Source organism: Calonectris borealis, chromosome 3 (assembly GCF_964195595.1).
Source record: "Calonectris borealis chromosome 3, bCalBor7.hap1.2, whole genome shotgun sequence".
NCBI lineage: Eukaryota > Metazoa > Chordata > Aves > Procellariiformes > Procellariidae > Calonectris > Calonectris borealis.
Genome location: NC_134314.1, coordinates 77,273,634 through 77,288,163, shown reverse-complemented (window position 1 = coordinate 77,288,163; position 14,530 = coordinate 77,273,634). Strand labels below are relative to the sequence as shown.

Below are 14,530 nucleotides of genomic sequence, written 5' to 3'. Positions count from 1 at the left end.
GTGCATCAATGTTTGTACTGAGCCAAGCTAAGATGAATCTGTTCTATGTGCATTTTTGTTCTGCATACATCCTGGGCGGCAGAGGCTGACAGAAGATTTCTCATCCTACAAGGTCTCTGTTGTGCCACAGCTCGCGAAGTACTGATGTATTATGATTAATAAAAACATTGGATGGAAGTTTTTTAAGGATTTAGAACATAATTTGGAAAATATGCCTTTTATCCATTTCTTCTTAGTTTTTTTTTTTTTCCTCAGGTGCAATGGGGGAATTGTCACTGGTCATTGCTGTCAGAAAATGACAGCACAGGTTTATAAGTGTAGTAGTCTCATCTTTAAGAACACTGACCCCTTGTAGTAGAATCCTTATGATTTTTCAGGATTTTTTGAAAGGTTTTTATACATAAAGCTTTATAGAGCAAAATTCCACAATTTTTATGAGTGCCTTGTGGCTGTATCTTTAAAGTTGATAAATAGCAACAATTTTGTATATAAAAAAGTTCCAACAGGAACATAAACTATTGTTAATTAATACAGAAAAGAAAATCAGATATAATTAATATGGTTACACTTAATACATATGATTTTCCTTACCAGTTGTCTTAAATTTGCAGGAATTTTTATATGTTCCTTTTAAAGGTTTGTGTTAATATATTGTATGTATGCACAGATGATCACAGACAGTTGGATGTCCAGGTTCACAAATGACCATTAAGCTGTGTTCATGTCCCTTGCTCATCCTTCTTGTGAACTAACACTTTTTCGCTTAACTCTTCTTGATAATTTAAGGCAGGGGTGTCCCAACTCTTAGCTGGGGAGGGGGGTGTGGGAGTGCATAATTCTGCATGGAGGGAGGCACAAGGTGGCAAACTTCTGCTGCCTTGTGCTTAGGTACATGCCTGTGCTCAAAGTGCAGCTCTGGTCAAGGGACCACTGATCACATCAGAGGACAGATTATCCTAAAACCCACTATGTGACTTGTTAGCCAGGCAAGATATTGGAAGTACATCTAGTACCGTGACAAAGGACATGGCTGCCTGGCCCCAGAGCAGTTCTGGTCTGTTCGCTACTGACAAATAAGGAACATTCAGAAAAAAGGAGAGATGAACAGTCTGGGTTTGCACTACAAGTACTGTATGTGGTGTATCCTTGGATGTGCACTGTAAGTACGGTGGATGAGCGATCCTTTAGCAACTGCTGGAGCTTTGGCATCTCCATGATTTGCAATCATACCCTAATATTGAGTAGATCCTTCCAGAATTCAGTGGCATCATAGTGATAGGTTATCCATTTAGTCTAAGTTACAAAATCAAATTATTCTTTTATAGTAAAGAAAGCTGCAGCAAAAGTGGTAATTCCAGTTCTATACTAAAATATCTCATTTTGTCTCTTAAACATGTACCCAATCCATCCCTGCTCAGCTAATCAGTGGGGACATTTATGTTAAGATAGCTGCATAAAATAACTGCCCAGGTGCAGGTAGTTTCCCGATTTAGCATCTTGATGCAAGCAAACAGGACCTATGTTATGTCCTTGTACTTCCTGCAAGTGATACGAATACTGCCAGTAGCAGATGTATCACAGGTTTCAATGTTAGCAAATGAGTCCCAGGTTAAATCATGCAAGTAGCAGAAAATCTAAAAATAATAACAATAAAAAAGAGTTTCTAATGTTTTAAAAAACAAACATAAAATAGTACTTTTTTCACAGTTCCAAAAGCCGACGAAGGCTTTTTTCTTTGCATCATGCTTTAGAAGAGAAACAACTTTGAACCCTTCTTACCAGAGAAGCAAATGAATTGCAGTCTCAAGAATTCTGTGCTGAAAACCATCATCTCCCAGTTGTCTAAATCTTTGGGTTTTTCATGGAATGCCAGATAAAGTCAGCATCTACAGTGACTGAGCTGTTTTTCAGATAACCTGTACCTTGAGCCCTCTAGGTCCTCTTAGATCTGTTAGCTATGGCTGCACAGATGCCTTCAACCCCTTTCAAAACTTACGAGTGCCCTAAGGCAACGTACATTCACGGGTGTGAGTGTGCAGCTTGTTGGTACTTGAATACGCAGCTTGGGTGCTGCCTCTCCAGAAGCAGCTAAAATAGTGCTAAAATCTGAAGAGATGCAGCTTAAGCCCAACGGAGGAATCTCTCATCCTGCTTGTTTCATGTGAAAGCCACATCCTGCCATCTAGAAAACCATGTCAAACTGGCAGTGCCTTGTACAAACAGCATCCGAAACCTGAGGAATGGTCTTAATTATTTGCAGAAAACATGGCATCCTTCTACATTATTTGTTGTTCCCTCCCCTTCCCAATCACAGGACAAGCCAAAGCAGTAATTGGTAATTTCTCAATCTAATAGTGTTGAAAATCTTATTTTCTTTGTGAGTTTGCTATATTAAAATACTTGTATACTCGTATACTTGATTCTTGTACTTAAAAAAAGAGAAAAAGTTGAAGTAGAGGAATTCTTGCTGGTACAAATTTACCTAAAGGCATGAAAGGCATGAATGCTCTGGAGTACGGCTGGTACTAGAACCCAAGTGAACTGAGTTTCAGTCCTCTACCTGAATTAAAAAATAAAAAATTTCCACACATTTTAGAGATAAAAATTGCAATAATTTATTGAAATTTGCAAATTAAGAAAGATCTAGCTGCTGTTCTTTGTGTTTAACTTACACAAACATCTCAGTGTTGAATAAAGAAAATTCCTTCACTTGGCAGAAACACAGGAAAGCCCCCAGATCTATGGCTCTCCCCATCCACTCAATCCAGCCCATCCCTGTTTCCCCTGCATCTTTTCTGTTTCCAATTCCAGTGGTAGCTTGTTTGAAGAAAGGAGGGTAATTTATGCTATACTTGTAAGGGTTTCAGTTTTACATCCTGTTAATTGCAGCCAGCCAACTCTAGCATCATTTGAGTGGACACTGATAAAAGCATGTGAATACAAGCTCCGCTTCACTCTTAACTGTGCTTCTAAACATACACATGCTGTCATTGAATTCACTTCAGAGCTTTTCTCACTCAAGGCAAAGAGGATAAAAACAAAAGAAAAAAAAAGAAATGTGACTTTGTGCTTGTTATTGGCATGAATGTTCTCAGTCACTTTTTGAGAGCGTCCTAAGTTGAGGCTGGACAAGTTCAAAGAGCTTTAGGAAGCTGAATTTGTAGCATCAGTACCACAAATTACAGTGTTGACCCTTGCAGGGATAAGAGCAACATCAGCTCTTACTTCTCAGTAAGGTGAAAATTCCAGGACTGTTAAAGCTGGTCCCCGACTGAAGTCAGAAAGTATTCTGACACCATGAAACAATAATTAACACAAAGAGGCACTGTGAGGGTAAGGGTTGCATCCTACCTATTACAGTATCCATCCACTCTGATAAAAGCGTGCTAAAAGGTAGGGACGATGCTTGCTGTGTTCTGACGTGACAATTCCTGTCACAAAGACCTAGAAACTGTGCTGGTAATCTCTATTCTTTTACTTATTGAAGTGTGATAGTCATTGGCTTTGTCTTGTTTTTCCTTCCCTTTATTGTGTGGTTGAATTACCTGTTTTCCAGCTTTAAAATATGTCTGTTCTGTACTGCTTGTTCAGCTCTAAGACAGAGATGATTTCCAAGTCCAGGCTTACAAAGCTTAATTCCCATTGCTAAGGAAAGTTAACAGGAGTTTGTATGCTTTCTTGGCACAACTTGGAGGCTGTTAACAAGGCAATAGTTTTTAAAATAATAGATTTTTTAAACTGATTTTTAGTGGAGCTAGCCGAGTGAACTAGGTCTTATCCTCTGGAGAAACCATTATGATGGTTTTACTGGATACACCAGCAGAAAGAAAGAGTTAACAATTGTTGTAAAACCTGTTGAAGCTCCACCCTGTAAAGAAAAATAGTCAACTAATCTTTTAAACAGAAGTGTTTTAGTTCTGAACAGAAAAAGCATCATATGTTCACTAATCTTCATTTAGTCATTCTGTGGTACCTTTATCTGTTTCCTTCAGTCTCTATAAACCTAGATAAATGTAACTTCCAGCAAATCACTGCACAAAAGTCTGTGACTAGCCAGTTGCTCTTGGCATCAATTTTAATAAAAGTATTACCTTTAAATAACAGTAGTACCTTCCCCTCAGATAATCTGAAATGTGTCTGCTGATGCCTTTGACGGGAGCTCAGAATTAGACAATTAGGGTCTGTCTGCACTAGTGTCTTAGTTTGAATCAGGAGTGTGCTTTTGAAAGGGATCTCCTGATCATCCCCATTTACTGTGTTTTGGTTTGCATCTTGAAGCAGACTCAAGAGCGAACGAAGTAGATGCCTTTTGAGTGAAACTAAACAGGGAGATGAATTTCAGGACTTCACCTACTACATCCCAGTTGCAAAAGAGTGTGCAGTCATTAAGGTGAGACTAGAGGTAGTCTAAACTCAAAAAACACCCAACCACCCCAAAAAACCTCAGCCCCCAAACTTTAGTGTGGATGTCAGGTCCTCGGTACCAACTGTTTTGCTGTGGAGAGCTGCTTCTATTGGTCTGCATTACTTGGTAATGCAAGTTAGATTGCTTGCTTGGCTACTTGGTAATGCAGACGTAGCCTGCCAGACCTGAAAAAACCTCCATCTCAGGAAAACTTAAAATTTTTGAAGCCTTGGCACCACTGAATTTCACAGCACATGTCCCTTCCCCATGAATGCTCATAGATTCCCATTCTTCCCGCATGTGTCTTCAGAATCTAAGCCTTGATCTGAATCCAAATTACACAATTTCTTATCCACATGAAAAGATTGGAATAATCCAGATTTTTTAGATGTTCAAAGTAAGAGTTAGAATTTATCTGTGACACACATATAAAAAGCATGTGATATGTTGCAAACTGAATGTATGCAGAAGAGAGAAGGCCATGATATAAAAATCTTCAAATTAATTTTCAGGAACCTTTTGTCTTAATAATCTATGCTTTCCTAACTAAATTTGAATACTCAACTTTGCTATCATAGCTTGATGCTATATCATATTTCTATCTTAAAATTGAATGGCCTCAGGGGGAAATTGAAAATTTTTTCCAGGTAAGGATAAAAGCACACTCTTAACACAGGTTTCCTTTATCTTTTTTATGGGTCATTATTCTCCTGTTCTGATGTTCAAAAACTTCTTTCTTCTGTGACTCAACAAGGCTTTCTCACCTTCCTTTTATAGTGGTAAATTTAATATACAGGTTGGTTATTTAGCAGAATGAGTTTGGATTCACATTTATGTCATGTTTTCAATTTATGCTAGACATTTTTTGAAAAATCACACAGATGACTTAAAAGTAAAACAAAGGACCTTTTCATTTTAATAGCAAATTTTAATTCTTTATATTATATCTTCTTAGCATTCACCTTGTTTGTGTTAGTGTGTGTTCCTCCTTTTAAAATAAGACAAGATTGCATATGGGATGGGAAGGAAAGAGGTGAGAAACTATGTCCACATGTACTTGGTGTAGGAATTAACTTATTATATGTTTTCTGATATGGCATATATCTTACAATTAGGGATTGTGAAGAATCTGTAAGTTGTCTAACTATTTTGTAACATACCTAACTATACCTCTGGCAAACCCTTCCCAGCCTCTTCTACCCCAAAGTAAATCCAGTTAGATATGTAGCTGTACTGCGCAATATTTGAATATTTGCACTGCATAGATTTTCCAGCAATGCCCAGTAGGTTTGTTTATCCTGCTGGGATATTTTTGGTAGGCATATCCCAAAAATCAAATCTAAGACCATTTTCACCTGGCATAGTAACTGTTAGGTTAAAAGCAAGCCTTCAGGTAAAATCAGGGAAAGCTCTGGAAAATACTTGATTTCTTGTCCATGTTTGTACTGGTGGGTTAGCAAGTTACCAAGTGAGCCCACACAGGATGCCCACTAAGCTTTATTTAAGGCTGCTGTCATAGCAACTGCTCAAACTGATGTATAGATGCATGCACTGGGAAAAGTAGAAGACCAAAGTGCTCTTTGGTTGGGATGTATACCAGACGCTGGCCATAAAGCATGAAAAAGACATCTGTGAATGCCTAGTTGAAGTAATTGAAATAAATATTCATCGCTATTAAACTTTTGATGCACTAGGCAATAAATTCATATGAAAATTCACTTTCCACAGTGGAGTATTAACTATACATAGGAATTCTTTCAGGACTATTTGGAGAAGGGAGTTTCCCAAATTCCTTTCTGTAACCCTACAGCTCCCACCGTAGTCCCGTCATCGGCACAAGAGACCACTGAAGTCTTTAGGATGTTTTCAGAGTTATGCGTAGTAAGTGACTCCCCACTTTTTCAAACACAATTTATGTCGCATTTATGTCCTGACACCTATTAGGTGTCAGTGTGAGGCCACTTTTATGCCTATTCCTCACATCCTCACTAATGCTTAATGTGCATGTTAAGTGAAGACAGAGAAGTGTGACCAGATTGGCAGCTTCTACCTGGCTGAGAAAAGTTAAAGAAGAATTTAAAGGGAAGAGTAATTAAGAATTAAATCTTATGTTAATCAAACAACATACAGTCCACAGTCCTGAGGCCGTGCTGCATGCTGCAGACTGCTAACAGTGCTGCCTCATGAGACCTTTTCTGAGCTTACTACCTTTTAGCACCATTTAACCCAGAATAAAATGTGTCCAAAATGTAATTCATTCAAGCATTTTACAATATACACTTGTTACTTGTTATTTTTTGGTGTGGCTTGAGAAGAAATCAGAGCAATGGAAAATACGATCCATACCTGGTAAATAACAAGCTTTCTTTTTTTATGTTTACAGCTGTAGGTAACATGTTTAGAAAGTGTAAGTTCTATCAGGTAGTTCAGTGCGGAAGATGGAACAATAATGAGGTGCACTCAACTGCATTTAGGAGGCAAGCAAACAGTCACAAAAACTTAAATATATTCATTTTTAATTTAGTATTATAAACTTTTCATTGATCTGTTACTTTCTATACAGACATAATAAATTGCAATTTTATAGGTTGTTCTTAGTGTACAGCACATGAAATTACAAGAAGGAAAAAATTGTTCATTTACTGAGGAGGTAAGTTTCATGTGAGTGTTCATTTAACTGTATTTCTCTTCCATTTTATATCAGCATGATATGCTCTTAATGTCTCTGTTGAGATACTGATAGATTTGTAAACATAATATCAAAAAGTTTGGCTGCCTTCTATGTCTTTTGCAGATCATTATGCAGAGTTTTAAAGGGAATAACAGTAATCTAAGCTGGTATTTTAATGTTGCAAACGGTCTCATATGCTGCCAATAAAACATTTTTATTTAGTTTAAGGATTAATTTATCTTTTGGGAATTTGTGCTAGAAGTCTACATTCAAGAAAAGTTATTAATAATATTGATAATGTTGTGGTATTAGTAATGCCATTTGGAAATATGTCTATAGCATTGCTAAGGTCTTAGATTGTGTACAAAAAATAATAACGCTGTGAAGTTCCTAACTAAGAATTATGTCTGCGTTCCCTCCACTGAGCTAGAAATTAACTTAAAGTTTTGTGTCTTATAATGTGAAAAAGATGGAAATGAAACATAAAGTGATTTGTAAGTGAAGGAAGAGGGGGAATTCTGACTTAGTTTAAATTTAGTGAAAGTTTAAATACTATTGGTTGAATACATTTCCATTTCCTGCAAATTATTAACTCATTAAGGGACTAGTCAGTATAAAATCTTTAGACTTGTACTTCTCTTTAAAGAGTATAACTCAGAGCAGAACCTTTGTAGCACATGACCTATTGTGTTATGCTGTAAATCACAGGATTTTAGTTTTTGTAATGGCTAGTCGAGGCTTCCTGCTACACAGAGGGACCATTACCTGGAGGAGCTGTAGTAAATCACACAATATCTACCTATTTCCTCTTGTCCAACTTCCATTGTTCTCTTTGCTAAAAAATAATGGAATCTTAATTTGAATGTGTATGGATTAACCCTTTTTGTATGGCATTACATAAAAAAGTACCTGATAGAAGCTAAGTAGCAAGCAGTTCTCATAGTGGGTATATCATGTTTCACACGGAAATTCAAAGGAACAGTAAGATTTATGGTTTTAAGTAAATGTCTCAGGACTCTTAGGATTATCTTTCCGTACAAAGCGTAGATGGAGTTTTTCCTCTCACCTGGCACTTGCATATGGGACAGAGTCTTTACAGAGGTCTTCAGAAAGTTCAGCCTCACAGGAAGAGAAAATATATAGCAATATATACCAATATTACTCCTATCCTTACTGTGTGCTCTAATCCTGAATTATCAATTGGCAAACACAATTTTGGCCTAATAATGACTTCTTAATTTTCCAGATTGAAAAGACTTGAAAAAATATATTCTGTGTTCATTTCTTATCTGTAAGGCTCTGAAGTTTCTAACCCTTAGGAAAATTCAGCATGTACATTGTAATTCTAAATTTTTGTCCTTTATATAGATATCATGGACTGTGATTATCTTTTCAAAAGGAGAAAATCTGAGGATCTTGGAAGTTTCTGGCATCTTTTATTTGTGTAACATGAAAAATGAATTAGTAGCAGTGAGCAATCATCATGTTTCTGTGTCCTCTATGAGGCCAATTTAACATTCTGTGCACTTCTCCCCATCTTAGATGCCACAGTCCAAGAGTCACTGGCAGAGATACCCTGCCACTCAAACAAAGCTGCAGTGGAATCACTGATTTTTAATAACTTGCCTTTCATTCCTGTTCTCCAGGAGGGCAATGAATGGAGAATGTCTTGGAGGAATAGGTGTGCTTTGGGCTGGTGGTTTTCTGGGATCATTGCAGTCAATAGTATCATGAAAATCCTGTCATCAATTTCTTATATTGGTAATTGGGGTGCAAAGCTCCACAAGGGTGGACTTGCAACTGAAAACTGGAGTGAGAGCTGGGGGAGTCTCACTTTTCTGAGTGGAGATCAGTCAATATACCTGTTTTTAAAAGGAACTTTCTGTGTGAAGTTTTCTGATTATCTTCAATTCAAAGCTATGATCTTTATAATGCCCAGTGAGGTAGCATAAGATCTCACCATCTCTAGTGGCTGCAGGTGGCAAGGAAACCGACAGGTCAGATATCTCTCCAGTGGCTCCCATCTAAGTGCCACACTTATAAGCTTCATCTCCTCACAAAGGGTCTGTAAGTAACAAAACTCTCAGACTTTGTTCCAGATTTGTTTCATAGTCTTACCTAAAGAAATAGTTCAAGACTAGGCACTCTTCAGTTAGCCCTGGACTTGCTAATGGGATAAAATAAAAAAGATACAAAAACACAGATAAAAATTTAAGGGTGAGGGAGAAGAGAAGGGGGAGATAAAAAAAACCCATAACACAATGAACCCCCAATGAATGTGGGTTATCTGGGAAACAATAAATTTATATTGATGTTTACTGTATCCATCTTCATTAATTGTCATTACAGAAAGAAGTTTTAACCATCATATCATGTTAAGAATGTCCTGTCCTTATTTTAAAGGTGTTTTGAAGATATATTGTTCCATTTGCTCTTAAAACAAGGCAATTTATTATATTCCAGCATCTTAATATGCCAGAGGCCTGCTTCCCATCCTCTGGTGTTTGCCGCTGCTTGTTTTAAAAATGTAGTGATTCTACGTCACTCATTTGCATCTGGTTACTTTCAGCTTCACTGTTACCTGCTGAACTGAAAACTCCCATGCACTCCTTCCTTCATTTGCTGCAACAGTATGTCTTTGGAACTCTAATAGTAGTCCTTAAAATGATGGTAGGTTTTAGATTTAGAAAGCAATGAATGCTTTTTCATAGCACATTTTTTGTATCTTTCCTTTTAGTCTATTTCTTTGGCACAGTCAATATTTAAACTACTTCAGGAATTGAATAAGAAGAGATGATAAAAATTAGGGTACAAATATTCTGCTAAGTGAAGGGTTTTCTGCCTTTTCATCATGTTTATTTGAATAAATAATTTCAATAATACCTCTATTTTTCCTTCTAGGCATTGCTTAGCACCCACAATATTCTGAACACTAAACAAGTACAGTAATGTATAATTCTGGAAATGTTGAAAAGGTGAACAGAAGTCAAATATAGATGTATTCCACAGCATCATAAAATAGCAAGTAGTTTCTGATTGCTAGAATTTAACTGCTAAGTGGTCTGTGTAATTTAGGCAAAGTGGTGCACTGGCTTTTTTCCCTTGCCCCATGTGGAGCAAAGTTTAGTTCAGTGCCACTCAGCAGACAGAATTCACACAAATGGATGGTGATATCAGATCAGGGTGCTGATTTGCTTCATTATTCTAACAGTGGTTAGTTTTCCCTTCAGATTTCCCCTTGCCATGACCTGTGGAAGAGTTTCTGAGCCCAAAAGCTTATTTGGTTTTTCTTTCTGTATCAGCTGGTTAAATAAAAGATGTTAAGTCTTCTTGCAAATGTTGCTTTCCATTTCTTAGACCATCATGGCTCAACAGAATGTTAATACTATATCTGTATTTTTTATTTTAGGTAATCTCTTTCAAGTTCATTAATATTTCAGCTTTTGCTCCCTATGTAATAAAGGATTTTTTTGTTGTTGTTGCTTTCTTCTTCTTGCTTTTTTGAGTCATTGGTCTGTGATCAGGGAATGAAAATAGTGGTGTTCTTGCAATTGATTTCTTTTCTATGTCTGCTGCTTTTGAGACTTGGTCTCTGTCCTTGGGTTATGAGAGGGTTAGAGCAATAGTAGAGTGAGGTTTGGTGGGCTTATTTTTCTCTCCTCTGGGAACTTCATATGCTTTTTTTTTTCTGTTTAGAAGATCACCTTTAATGTCTCTTTACACTATCCATGGGAAAAGATTTTTCCAATGAAGTTGGTGTGTCATCTGCACTTTTACATGGGTCCTGTTGGTTTGAAGAGGTATATTGTGCTATAGGTACTCCGGAGAGCTTTTTTATTATTTAATTCATTCTGTAGAATAATGAGACAAAAATGTTCCCTTTATTTTCCCATCTGATATTGAAATGCAGCGCAGTTAAGAAAAAGCCTAACTGGAAAGCCAAGATTTTGATTCTTGTTGATCATTCCTAGAAGATTAAAATACCTTTTTTGAGCATGTACCTTATGTGAATCTCTTACTGAGTGGCATCAGGCAGTCTATTATCTGCTTAATCTAAATAGGCAGCAGTTAGGCAAACTTATTGTTTCCACTCTATAGGCCCCAGAGATTCATGGGCAAAGATGTGGCTCTCCAGATAACAGGAAAGGTTTGAACTGGATCTTAGGTACTGGAGTGTGAATATTTGCTTTTTGAGTTTGGTAGGCAATAAAAAAACCCCAAACATCTAAAAAACTCCAACCAGTGATTAACATGAAATGAAAATATTTCAAATTCCTTTTCAAGACAAAACACTACAAGAAATTAGCTTTTTTACATGCAAATCCAAGGCTTTGAATTCAAACTATTCTCTGCTCTAGTGTGTTTTTTTTTTTTTTTAAATAAAACATTTCAAAATAAAGTGTATTGCACTTTAGAAAAGATAATATGACCTCTAGTAGACTACATATTTGTTAGATGGCGAACACTTCTTTCAGTATTGATGTTACTATCAAAATCTGTTGTCAAGAAGATATCAAGCAGAAATCTGTCAGAACAAGAGGATTTCAGAGTTACTGAAAACACAGTCATTTTTTCCCTCTTCATAATTTAACTCAGTCTTCTGAAGTGACCTTCTAGTTAGCCCACAGCTTGCAGCACCAAAGGATATTGTGTTATTCACTCAGGATGTGCTGTGAAATTCAACCTGAGAATTCAGAAAAAAATACAAAAGCAAAAGTTTGGAATGAAAAAAAAATTAATTTTATCTGCTATGAATTCATTTTTCCAAGTTGGCCAAAACCCATTCTCTGTAAAGAACCAGTCCTTAATACTGGGTTTCGTAATTTCTGGATCTTCTCAGCTCCCTTTGCTCTAGTGCAAGGACATACTGCATAATCTACAATATATACACTTGCAGTATTTCCCTTTGGAATATGGATCACAGACATTAATTTGGATCAACAGCCCAGACAAGACAATATCTCTCGAATCATTAATAATAGATATTCCCAAAAGAAATGTTTCCTGAGGCGTAAAACAAATACATGAAGAAAATGAAAGTGACATTGACATAAACAATTGTATCTTAGATTTATGTTACAATAGTAACCTAAGGCAAAACCTAAACATTTACAGAAATAGTTTGAATTCTACCTCTTTTCTCAGAGAAAATAGCTGCAAACCTAGCCCATCTGCTGTCTACGAAATATAGCGTGCTATAAAACATTACTCACCCTAATTCTGGGAACTGCTTGGTGATATTCTTATCCAAGTCTCTTCACAATTAAGATATGATCACAAACCTTTTTTTTTTTCTTCTTGTACTGTCTTCTCACTTTCCTTGCAAAGGTTGAGAATTACTTTCCTCCTTTAAATACAAGCCAAATTCAATTCAAATGTAGTCAGAAACAACATTACAAAACTGGTGATTTGGGATGCCATGTTTATTACTGCTCAGTGACTTCCATATCAAATATACTCAGTGTACAAATCAAAGGATGTTGTTTGTTTTTCGTGTCTGCTATCTTTGAAAACTTAGCCTGGGATCTGCTAATTGAGCTTTCGGTGTCTATGACCTACATTATCATCAGTAGTGATGTTCAATATTACAAAGTTTGTTCTTGGTTTTGGTAAAGAGATGCAAGAAAGCTAAGATACAACATGTTCACCTGCCCTTTTAGAATGAAAACTTTTATTAAGTGAAATCCAGGAATATGCTATTGCTATGGTCATATGGATGTATAACTGCCCAAAGTGCAAATTTTACATCTTTTTTTGAAGTATGTGGGTTTTGACATTAGTGGAGAGAGAATAGTAGATAAGATGAGGCTCTATTTTGTCAGCCCTTCCTTTGTTTCTAAGCTAACCACATACCCTCCAGCCTGCAAAAAGAACTGGAAAAGAACCTATACTTTTTAAAGATCAATCGATTTAAACCATGCATCTAAATGTGTACAGCAGTCAAGATCAAGCAAGAGTGGTTGAAAAAGGTTGTGGTTTTGCAGGGGCATTTCGTTTGATTTAAGCAGCCCTTGCCATCCCTCTTATTCTCTCTTCTGCACCATCCCCTCGCTGTGACTGCAGCACAGCATCAAGCTGTGAACTGAATCAGGGAACTGATGCAAACTTTAAAAAGAAGCAAACTGAGAAGGATAGTAGATGGTGAGAAAAAATCAAAGGCAGGACAGGGGCTGCTTAAGCAAGGAAAACTGCCAGAAGAGATGCTCATGAAAACATGGTGTGACTGATTGACAGTTGATTAGGGGTTTCCAAGATTGTGAGTTTTTACATATATACCCATTCCCCTTTGTAATTCTAGCTGAGCAAATCACTTTTGAGCTCCTCATTCTCTTAGGTTATTAATTTCATTATTAATTTCTCTTAGGTTATTAAATTCTTTAATGTTACGCAGTATTCATAGTTGGAGAAGTTTTAGAGTGACAGTTGCATTTTGGATTTTGTGTTAATGAATGAAATTATTAAGCTATTTAAATGGATCTTGTTAAAATGTTATGAGCAACAAGTTGTACAAAAAAAGGAGACCTTTAATGTCAACATAATGTTTTAAAGTTGAAATCTAATAACTGCTTTGTTTGAACATTAAGACTGCAGCGACCATGCTCTGACAAATCTCTGCTGGCTGATTACTGCTTCACTAAGGAGAGAGTGTGTTACTAAAAATTCAATTAAAAAAAAAAAAACATAACAGAGTTTGGTCTTTTAGAACTGCATTACATAAGAAAGAAAAAGTGGAGGGGGAAGTACTGAGAAATAATGCAAAAGAATGAAGGAAAAACACTAAGCAGAAATGAGACCAGAGGAAAAAACTGGTAGAAGAGAGAGAATGGGATAATAACAAGGATATAAACAGCACTAAAATATCTGTAAAGGAATCTTTTGCAATTAAAAGTGCATGTAATAATTGCAAATACAAACTAAAAATTTTAAATATTGTGTAGATACTGAGACAAATGCTTCTGAATTCTCTTTTGTTCCTCCCAAATGTAATCAGCAGTCTGTCTTTGACATTTCAGTGTAGACATGGCCAACCTAATGATGCTTCTGTGAAGAGTTAGAAAATTATTTTCTTGAGGGAAATTCAAACTTCTTTGTATGTAGGTTGATGTTTGTATGTGGTTCATTCATGACACTGGAGAACTAGGTGTGGATCTCCAGGAAGTATCATCAAAAAAGAACAATTTTTGGGTGCTGTTGAAAGATCAATACAAATCTTTCTTGAAAGCCCTTCATTAATGATAGGTCATCTAAAAACTCTGTAATTTCTACTTCTGAGGTAATATTTTGCTTTCCTATTCTGTATTAGGAAAATGCTGAATAAAATGTGAATTCAATCCTGATTTATCATGGATAAACCTTTCATAAGATCCTTATTCAGCCTGCTTTTTTCTAAGACACAAGATCTGGAAAGACTGTCTGAGAATCACCTCTGATGAGAACTGAGAAAGAGGAAGTAC

General features: G+C 36.4%; 1 protein-coding gene across 1 annotated transcript in view; it reads left to right on the top strand.

The window, feature by feature from the left end:
• PRKN (parkin RBR E3 ubiquitin protein ligase) overlaps positions 1 to 14,530 on the top strand; it is an 808,128-nt gene that overhangs the window by 253,292 nt on the left and 540,306 nt on the right. The gene's annotated exons all lie outside the window — the stretch shown is intronic.